This window comes from Neovison vison, chromosome 4 (assembly GCF_020171115.1).
Source record: "Neovison vison isolate M4711 chromosome 4, ASM_NN_V1, whole genome shotgun sequence".
Taxonomy (NCBI): domain Eukaryota; kingdom Metazoa; phylum Chordata; class Mammalia; order Carnivora; family Mustelidae; genus Neogale; species Neogale vison.
In genome coordinates, this window is record NC_058094.1 from 32,834,723 (window position 1) to 32,845,617 (window position 10,895).

Here is a 10,895-nt window from a genome sequence, read left to right on the forward strand (position 1 = left end):
ATTTTACTTCTCCTATATGATTTTGATGCCTTCCATTTATTTTTCTTGCCTAATTGTTCTAGTTAGGACTTCTAGTACTGTGTTGGACAGATGAGACAAGGCTAGGCATCCTCGCTTTGCTCTTGATCTTAGAGAAAACATTTCACTTTTTTACCAATGGGTATAATGTTAGATATGAGCTTTTCATATAAGGCCTTGATCATATTGAGGTATTTTTCTTTTATTCTTGTGGGGCTTTTTTAGTGTTTTTATCATGAACGTGTGTTGAATTTTATTAAATGGTTTTTATCTATTGAGATGATCAGTGATTTAATCCTTTGTTCTGTTGATGTAATGTATCCCATTGATTGATTGTTAAATGATTTTTGCATCCCAGGGATAAATACTACTTAGTCATGGTGTATGATCCTTTTAATGTGCTAATGTATTCTGTTTGCTAGTATTCCACTGAAAATTTTTGTACCTACATTCATCAGAAATATTGGCCTGTATTTTTTATTTTCTTGGTGTGTTTTCTGCCTGGCTTATAGGGATAACGTTCTCACCATTTTATTTGGAGACTATCTTTTGGATTCCCTCTGCCACATACCGTGCACCTCTTGGCTACTCCACCTCATTCCTATACTCAGCTGTGTTTTTGAGAACACCTCATCTGGCCTTATTATGGTTTGGGAAAGATCTGCAGTATGAATCATCCAAGATCACGGGTAATAAAACTAGTTTAGAGCCCCGGGGTTCTGACTTCCACAGAAAACTGTACTACGTAGGTAGGTTGTCACTCATCTATCCTTCAGTTGAAACTTCTACAAAACTCCTAAAAATTTCTCTAATAGTAACTATTTACCACTTAATACAATGATTAGTATGGTTGGTAGCCTCTAAAGTTCTTCCACAGGATCTCTGTCTCCTGCTTTTCATGTTTCTCTAATTCCCACCCTTTGAGAATGGGCTGGATGCAGTTGATATGAATATAATGCAAAAGTGGTAGTAAGTCACTATTGAAATTAGGTTACAAAAAGACTCTAGATTCTGTCTTCTCCCTCTCTCTCTCTTCCTCTCTTTCTCACTCTCTCATCTCTTGCTCTGATCTAAGTAAGCAGCTATGCTATGAGCTTTCCTATAGAGAGGCCCATCAGGCAAAGAATTAAGGAAGGCCTATGGCCAACATCCAGTGAGGAACTGAAACCGTCAGTCCAGCAGTCCAAGAGGGTCTAAATCTTCGGTTGTTGGAACTCAACTACATGTCTGAGCTTGGAAGCAGATCCTCCTCCAGTCAAGCCTTGAGATGAGACCATAGCCCCAAATGACACCTTGATTGTAACCTGGGAGAGACCCTGAGTCAGAGGAAACCAGTCAAGCTGCAACTGAAATCCTGACCCACAGAAACTGTAAGATGATAGATATTTGTTATTTTAAGCATCTGAGTTTGGGGCCAATTTGTCACAGAGCAATAAACACCTAATACCATTAGAAAGAACATAATTGTAAAGCAATGTTGAGAATGTACAGTAATGTTTTGAAACAAAGTACAGTATAAGTAACCTTAAGAACCTCTTCCCTCTTACTTTAAAATCTATCCTTAAAAAAAGAACTTATGAGACTTAAAATATAAATATAAAAAAATATAAAACTTATGAGAATTAAAGTTTTAACCAGAGTGTATATTCAAAATATCTGTCTACTAATTTACCAGACTTCTATGTTTTTTCAATGTTGGTAATATAATATGTATGGTTTCGTATACGTTCTACCAAGTATAAACTAAATACAGCAAATGCTCTTGGAAATAAAATAAAGTAACCTAAGTGTCCTTTGATATAGTTCAAGATTAAATCATTGTAGCATATAATTTAAGAATATTAAATTTAACACTCAGGAAAGGGGATAAAAATTGCTCAGAAAGAAATTGAGCTATTTGTCATCCTTTGGGAAAAAGAGATTTGTAGTGCTTTAGTGCTTATGAGAAATATATGAGATAAGTATGTAAGTTTCTATTCAGAAGTCATTTGATAATCTATTTTTAGTTTGGAACCAAGAAAACATTAAAAGGAATTATCTCATATATAACAAATATTAAAATGTAACCTGACTTTTTCTCTCACAAGATTTAGTAAACAAATAGTTGAACCCAACAGCATAAAGAAAAGTTTGGTCTCCAGCAAACATATATCTATATAATTGTACTACAACATGGTATCCTTAGCTTATCAAATTTTGCTTCCAAATTTTTATGATTGAAGAAAAGAACAATTGCTCATGTTACAGAATGTGATATCCAAACATGATTTGATTTATAACTGATATTTATCCTGAGGTCAACATACAGGGATGAAATGAGTTAATCTTTGCCACAACGCAGTAGTACAAAAAAATCCTCTCTCTATATATATCTATAGTGTAGACTACAAATTGTTTAGTAGGTTTTAAAATCCTTTATGGCAGAGTTTATATAATACAAAGTACAAAGTGATTAGAAAGTAAACTAGGGAATCTCAGCATTCTCTTCATGTGTGATCATCAAATAGTGCTGGGCACTGGGGCTTGATAAAATATAGAGCGAGGGTCTATGTCAGCAAAAGAGCAGGACAGGTTGGCAAAGAGAAGGAAAACCAAAGAGAAAATAGGCAGAGATGGAGGTCTGTCTGACAATTACCAGCCCACTGGTGGGACTGTATATGTACATGCCCTTCCTGTAGTCTCCTAAGGATAAGGTACACGCTCACATCCTTCCATTGTCACCCACAGGCATTCTCCTCACTTTGCAAAAAGTTCCCATTCACTAGTCATGCTGACCATCTTCTCACGTGATCCTCTTCCTTAGAATCTGTATTTCCAGATAACTCCCAAGTAATTAGAGTACTGAGCGATAGGGACTTTTTTCTTGTTACTGATTGATTTCTTTTTCTTCCAATGTTGTCCTTAGCTTTAATAGAGAGTCTTGGGGTAAGTAACCAGTTTTTATTAGTTCTCTCTTAGGTGGCATTTTGTTGTGATGCATACCCTTGATAGGGCTCAACTCCTCTTGGCCTATAGACTAAAAAGGATTGCCCATTGTGGGGGTGAGATGCTGAGAAGGATGTGAAGAAAGAAAAAGAAATCTCAAGGCCTGAGATAAGGTGACTGAATCCAAAAGACAGGATTCAAAATGGAATCTAGAAATAATCAACCCCACTCAAGTTTTTACCACAGTAAGACCCATGGTTCAACAGCATCTGGAAACCAGAGAATGTGTAGTCTCCTGAGCAAATAATGTATATGATCTTCATTGGCCTGCTATCAGTTATTCCTCTTCTGTTGATCTGGCTGTCCCATACCAGCCATTGTGATCTTTTCAGATAATATCATTACTCTGCCTAAACCATCCCACGTCTTTCCATCTCACTTAGAATAAATCCAAAGTCTTCCACCACCTTCTTTGACATCACCTTCTATTACTCTCCCCCTCATGTGTCTTTTCCAGCTGCATTAGTCAGCTCACTGTTCTAGGCACTCTTTGCCTAGAACAAGGCCTTTGCACCAGCTGGCCCTTCTGTCTGGGAGACTTTTCTACCATATTTCAGTATGCTTCACTCCTTCATTATTTTCAGGTCATTAGTCAAATGTCACATTTTCATTGAGAACTTTCTGACCAGCTTCTCTAAAATTTCAAACTTCACCCCTCCAACCCTCCCACACACATGTATATTTTCTATCCCCATTCTATTCCTCATTTTTCTCATGAGGATGTATCCCTTAGTTGCTTATTTCACACTTTGCTATGCTGTTTATTTTATGTATCTCCTATTAAAATATAAGTGTTACAAGAGCAAGAATTCCCACCCAATTTCATTAATATGTACTCCTAGAAGCAGGATTAGCTACGTAACTAATGGGGCCAACTGCAAAATGAAAATGCGGTGTCCCATCATCAAAAATTACTAAGAATCTTAAGACAGTTACAGCAGAGCATTAAATCAAGTGCAGGGCCCTGTGTGATTGCAGAAGTTGCAAGTTATGAAACTGGCCCTGTCTAGAACTTTTTTTTTTTTAAGATTTTATTTATTTGTTTGATAGACAGAGATCACAAGTAGGCAGAGAGACATGCAGAGAGAGAGGGGGAAGCAGGTTCCCCACTGAGCAGAGAGCCCGATGTGGAGCTCGATCCCAGGATCCCAGGATCGTGACGTGAGCGGAAGGCAGAGACTTTAACCCACTGAGCCACCCAGGTGCCCCAGAACTTCTTTTATAAAGCAGCCAACACACAAGACTATGTTTCATTTACTTTTTACTTAGCCTGTGAGGACAATCCCCACATTGCCAATATCCCAAGATACTCCTATGTCCCTGTGACAAAAGATGGACTACTGAACATCTAGAGAGTTTTCTACAAGACCTCCCCACATTTGAACATGAAGAGCCATCATGCAATTTCTCTCACATGTAAAACACATAGGTACACAGAAAATCTCCCTTACATTATAGAAGACAACAGAAATGGTCTCAGATTAAATAACTGCTGCAAAGAAAATCAGAATTTATTCATATGTTTTAAAAATTCTGTAACTGAACAAAAGTATCTTTAAAGAAATTAAATCATTCTAAAATTAAGAATAAAAAGGATTAAAATATCTAAAACAAAATATTATTTTTGTGCATTTTTATAATATATAACATAAAACACCTATCCTTTTTATGTGAATAGGGCATATTTCCTTTTATTTCACATAGTTATTAAACTGTAGGAATGATGTTTCTGAGTCAGTTCCTAATTTTAAGCACAGCATCAAATATATTATAACATTTTGTTTTAATTCCAGGATATTATAAAATTCTCATTCTCAAAAGAAAGTTATAACAAAGAGAATAACACAAATTTGATGCTTTAATTCATATAAGGTAGTTTCCAAAATATTTACTTATTTAATCTTGGAATGTGTACCTCATAATTTTGTTTGGAAATTTATAGTTGTCATTCATCACATTTACTTTAAATCATTCTGATTTTCTTTGTTGTTTTACTGAAGAACTATTAAAGTCTGGGATTTTTTTTTTGTTTATTTGTTGTTTGTTTATTTATTTACTGAGAAAAAGAGAGAGCATGAGCAGGTAGGGAAGCAGAGGGAGAAGGAGAGAGAGAATCTTAAGCAGACTCCATGCCCAGCACCAAAACCTATGAGGGGTTTGATCTCATGACACTGAGATCATAACCTGAGCTGATATCAAGAGTCGGTTGCTTAACTGACTGAGCCACCCAGGTGACTCTAAAGTCTGTTGCTTAACTGACTGAGCCACCCAGGTGACTCTAAGGTCTGTTTTTTTATAAAAAAATTTTCTTTGTCAGCCACATATCCATGTGTAGTATGAATCTCTAATGCAAACACAGCTGGAATAACATCTCCCTCAAAATCTAGGAGCACAAACTCAAATTCTCAAAAACTATAGGTCAATACATTGTATAGGGTTGAAAATGTTGCCTATGTACCAAAGCATAATTTTAACCATCCTTAGTTCATGTTGTGGGTGATATCTCATCAGATAATTTGAACCATTTACAGAAGACATATAACATCAACTCTTAAGTATGTTTAATGTTTTTCTTACATATTAAGGATTTTTTCATTTAACACTTACTAACATTTCATAGAAATACAATGAAAGAAATGTCAGTCTAGAATAAACCTCAAACTGATAGGACAGTGTAATGTAAAATGAATAGAATTTACAGTAGGCAGAAATTTATGCTAAGGCACTCCCATTTGGTTCCTGGAATATTGTGGACTTTACCTAAAAAACAAGAAAATAGCGGTGTCCAGCTTTACAATGTGGGGACAAAATAGTTGCTTAATAAATATTAGCTTGTTCCCTTCCACCCCCCCACTCTTTGTCTTCCTCTTTGGGGACTGCATCAATTAGAACTCTTGGTTGTAAGTGAAAGAAAATACAACCAACTTACTTAGGCTAAAAGGGGATTTATTGGCTCACATAAAAGAACAAGACTGGATTCAGGGCCCAGAAAATATAATTAGGAGTTGGTTTTTCTCCATCTCTTTACTCTGCCTTCTGTCATATTGGCTTTAGCATCAAGCATCACATAGTAGTAGCAAGAGGTTGCCTGGAGCTCCAGCCCCAATCAATGTTCTCGCAGGTTTTAGGCCTAACAGAAAAGAGTGAACATCTCTTTCCTGGAAATTGCCAAGTAAGTATACTTTAGTTATGATTGGATCTTTCGCTCAAGACTTGACCAGTTACTGTGGCTAAAAGGATGGATATTAGTGGTGGGTCTACGATAGGTGTGTGTTCCACCTCAGGAATGCTGTGTGTGTGTGTGTGTGTGTGTGTGTGAACTAATTCCTCAAATGGAATTCAGATTATAGTTCCCAGAAAAAAAAGGTGAATAGTTCTGGAGTTCTGAGCAGTAAATCATCATATATCCATTATAGACCTCTTTTACCAATTCAGAGTCATGGATGCTTCAAGTAGAAGTCTTTCCTACCCATTAAAAATGATATCCCTAAAATCTTCTGTCTGGTTGCCTCAGAATCCTTGAGAAATCTCACCCTGTCAGTGAGTTAGTTATTTAAGATCTCTTTTCTTCTTCCACTATAGTTTTCACCCTTTAGACTCAGTCCAAGTTTGCTTTCTTGACACACTCGGATACACGCTCCTCCACCAAATCTTTACTACAGTTCAGAATTTGTGTCTTCTTTCTGAGCTCTCAAAGCATCAGGACATCCTAGCACACGTCACACTGCATCGTATCAGTTGTCTGGTTAGTTCACGTCTCTCCCCTCTGCTGTGTTTGATTCACTCTGGGTCCTCATTGTCTAGCAGGAAAACTGTCACTGAAGAATCACTTAATAGAGATTTGCCAAAGGAATAAAAGGATGAATCAAATCATCAGAGAATGGGTACCCAGTTACCACACAAGAGACCTCCAAAATGTGACCCTCTTTGTTTAGGTTGTACACAATTAACTTCAGTTTCAGTGTTAAATAAGTAAAGGTACAAATTCCAGTCTGTTTCATACTCCAGGTCATTTCTCTTGGAATATAAATATCTAGAATGGCCTCACGGAGTTACAGTGAGTCTTCCTCTCCTTCTGTGTCTGTCTCTTGGTCTCTCTGTCTCTGTCTTTATGTCTTTCTCTATCACTAACACACAAACATGTATGCATGCATGCACAAACATACCAGCTCTCCTACACGTATCTGAAACTAAATTTCCCGAAGAGCATGGCTAATTCAAAATTTATATAATGCATTTTTTATTTTTGATGGTTTTTTAAAAATATAATCTCAAATGATGAGCTACTCCAAGAAGGCAGTGACCACATTTTTACTACAGAAAAAATCTCTAGATACAGCAATTTTTCTGACAATTTATTTGACTACAAAGTATCTGGCTGGCTTCAGAGAGAGAAAAAAATCATCCAGAGTTTTCAACAGAAGGAACTTCTAAAGGTAGATGAAGCCAACGCATTTCAAGGAAAAAAAAAAAAAAAGTAGATTAGCCAACGGTGAAATCTCTGCAGTCCCAGGGAGATTTCTCCTCCCTTGAATTTTGCTGAAGCGAGTTTTTCATCAATTATTCCCATGAAAGTTTAGAAGTGCTGTGGGTATATAATTCTCACTCTTAAAGGCAAAACTTCTTTTTAAAGTATAATTTTAAAACCTATTTTTAAAAATACACAAGCCATGCCTGAGTGCAATTTCATCGTTAAAAAATTGCAAAACTGTATATAAGTATATAGAATTTTCAAAACACTGTTTAGTCTATCCCTTCACTTCAACACTGCTAATTGCTTCTAATTGTCTGTATCTTTCCAGACATCAAAAAAATTATCACATATTATTCCTCATAAAGTCTCCCAAGTTTCCTTTCTGTGAATTTCCTCTCCTCTTCAATTGATCATTTGGCCAGAGACCACTTCCTAGCACCTGCTTCCACCATGGAATCCAAGCCTTCCTACAAGCTTCTTCTAACAGCCAGGGGCAGCATGTGGCACAAGCTCAGTCAGCTAGATATGAGCTCCTGGGACTCTGACAGTTAAGTGAGTAAGCCAAGAGATCAGGAATTCTGAGAGTCAGAATCCTCACAGTAATAGCAAAGAGGTAATTGTAGTTGTGGCTGCTGTCACAGCACACTGGACAGGCTATTACTCCACAAGCATGTTACAACATTTCCTGTTTCCTGGTTTCCTTCTGAGCTTCCTTGTTTCCTGGTGTTTTCAATGTCTTCTTCCTATTCCCATTGATTCTGTAAGCTGGTGTCCTTCCAAAAGCATGTAGACCCGGATTCTGTAAGTTCTATTGTGCCTGTTATTAAAAACGTAGACAAGCTTTCTTTGGGTTAGTCTAATACATATTTTTTCCATCTTTCTAACTTATTTTTAAGTGTTTTCCGATGTGTCCTTTATGATTACTACTATTCAGAGTTACATGCATTGAATTTTTGAAAACCAAATCTGGGAATTTCTAACTTTTAATTGAAATTCTTTCAATCACCTTCTTTAATTCTCTTCTTTTCCAAATACTCAAAGAGTTTCCTATTTTTAAAAGTCCATGCATCAGCATGACAAAGGGCATTTATGAAAAACCTGTAGCTAACATCTTAATGGTGAAAGTGGAAAGTTTTCCCACTAAGATCAAGAATAAAACAAAGATGCCTACTTTCCTCAGTGTTAGTCAACATTATATTGAAAGTCCTAGCTAGAACAGTTAGACAAGACAAAGGAGGAAAGGGTATTCAAATTGTAGAAGGGGGAGAAGGAAAACTATATCTGTAGATAGCATGATCCTATATACTATATAGAAAATCTCAAAGAACCCATGAGAAAGGTACAAAAGGTAATAAATGAATTCAGCAAAGTTACAGGGTAGAAGATCAAAACACAAAAATCAGTAGTATTTCTATATACCAACAATGAATAATCCAAAAAAGAACTAAGAATGCAATTTCATTACAAGTGGATCTAAATGAATCAAATACTTAATAATAAACTTGGCACAAGAGGTGAAATTTCAAAACTTACGACAAAGCTATAGTAATCAAAACAATATGGTTTTGTACAAAAATAGACACAGAGATCAATGGAACAGAATTGAAAAGCCAGAAATAAACTCATAATTATATGGTCAACTAAATTTCAACAAAGCAAGAAAGAATATCTAACAAGAAAAAGGTGATATCTCAAACAAATGGTGTCAGGAAAACTGATCAGCTACTGGTGAAAGACTGAAACTGGACCACTTTCTTACGACATACACAAAAATAAATTCAAAACGTATTAAACACCTAAATGTGGGACCTTGAGACCTGAAACCATAAAAAATCCTAAGAAATATTGCGCAGAAATGTCTCTAACATCAGCCATAGCAATGTTTTTCTAGATATGTCTCTCCTGAAGCAAGGGAAATAAAAGCAAAAATAAACTAAGACTATATCAAAATAAAAAGTTTCTGCACAGCAAAGGAAATGATCAACAAAAGCTAAAAGGCAACCTACAAATGGCAGAAGATATTTGCACATGACTTATTGAATAAAGGGTTAAAATCTAAAATAAATAAAGAGCTGATACAAGGCAACACCCCCAAAACAAATAATCCAGTTAAAAAATAGCAGAAGACATGAGCAGACATTTCTCCAAAGAAGACATCCAAATGGTCAATAGACACATGAAAAGATGATCAACATCACTCATCATCAGGGAAATGTAAATCAAAACTACAATGAGATATCACCTTGCACCTGTCAGAATGGCTAAAACCAACAACACAAGAAACAACAAGTGTTAGCAAGGATGTAGAGAAAAAGGAACCCTTGTGCACTATTGGTGTGAATGCAAACTGGTATAGCCATTATGAAAAAGAGTATGGAATTTCCTCAAAAAGTTAAAAATAGAATTACCCTACAATCCATTAGTAGCACTACTGGGTATTTACCCCCAAAATGCAAAAGCACTAATTCAAAGGGATACATGTAACCTTATGATTGTTTATAGCAGCATAATTTATAATAGCCAGATTATGGAAACAGCTCAGATATCCATCAAATGATGAATGGAGAAAGAAACAATGGTGTGTGCGCGTGTGTGTATGTGTGTGTGTATACATACGCATATGTATATGTATTTATATATATACATTATACATATACAATACACATACATATGCATTTATATATATATATATACACATATATATGTGTATACACACACACACACACACACACACACACACACACACACACTGGAATATTACTCAGCCATCAAAAAAAAATCAAATCTTGCCATTTGCTACAGCATGAATGGAACTAGACTGTATTATGTTAAGTGAAATTATGCTAAGTGAAATAAGGCAATCAGAAAAAGGAAAATATCATACGATTTCACTCATGTGTGGAATTTAAGAAATAAAACAGATGAACATAGGGGAATGGGAAGAAAAATAAGATAAAAATGGAGAGGGAGCCAAACCATAAGAGACTCTTAACTATAGGGAACAAACAGGGTTACTGGAGGGGTGGGTGATGGGGGAATGGGTTAAATGGGTGATAGGTATTAAGGAAAGCACTGGCTGTGATGAGCACTGGGTGTTGTATGTAAGTGATAAATCACTAAATTCTACACCTGAAACAAGTATTCACTATATGTCAACTAATCGAACTTAAAATTTAAAAACTAAACAAAAAAAAAAGAAGAAATAGAATTGAGAGTCTCAAAATCAATTTATATATTTATTAATTAATTTTTTATAAGAGCTCCAAGATCATTCAATGGGAAAAGGATAGTCTCCAACAGACTGTGTGGGAACGATAATTTGAATATAAGATCTAAAAACCTAAACTTCTGGAAGAAAATATAAGGGAAATATTCATGACTTTGGATATGGCAGTGGATTCTTAGATAAAATTGCTGA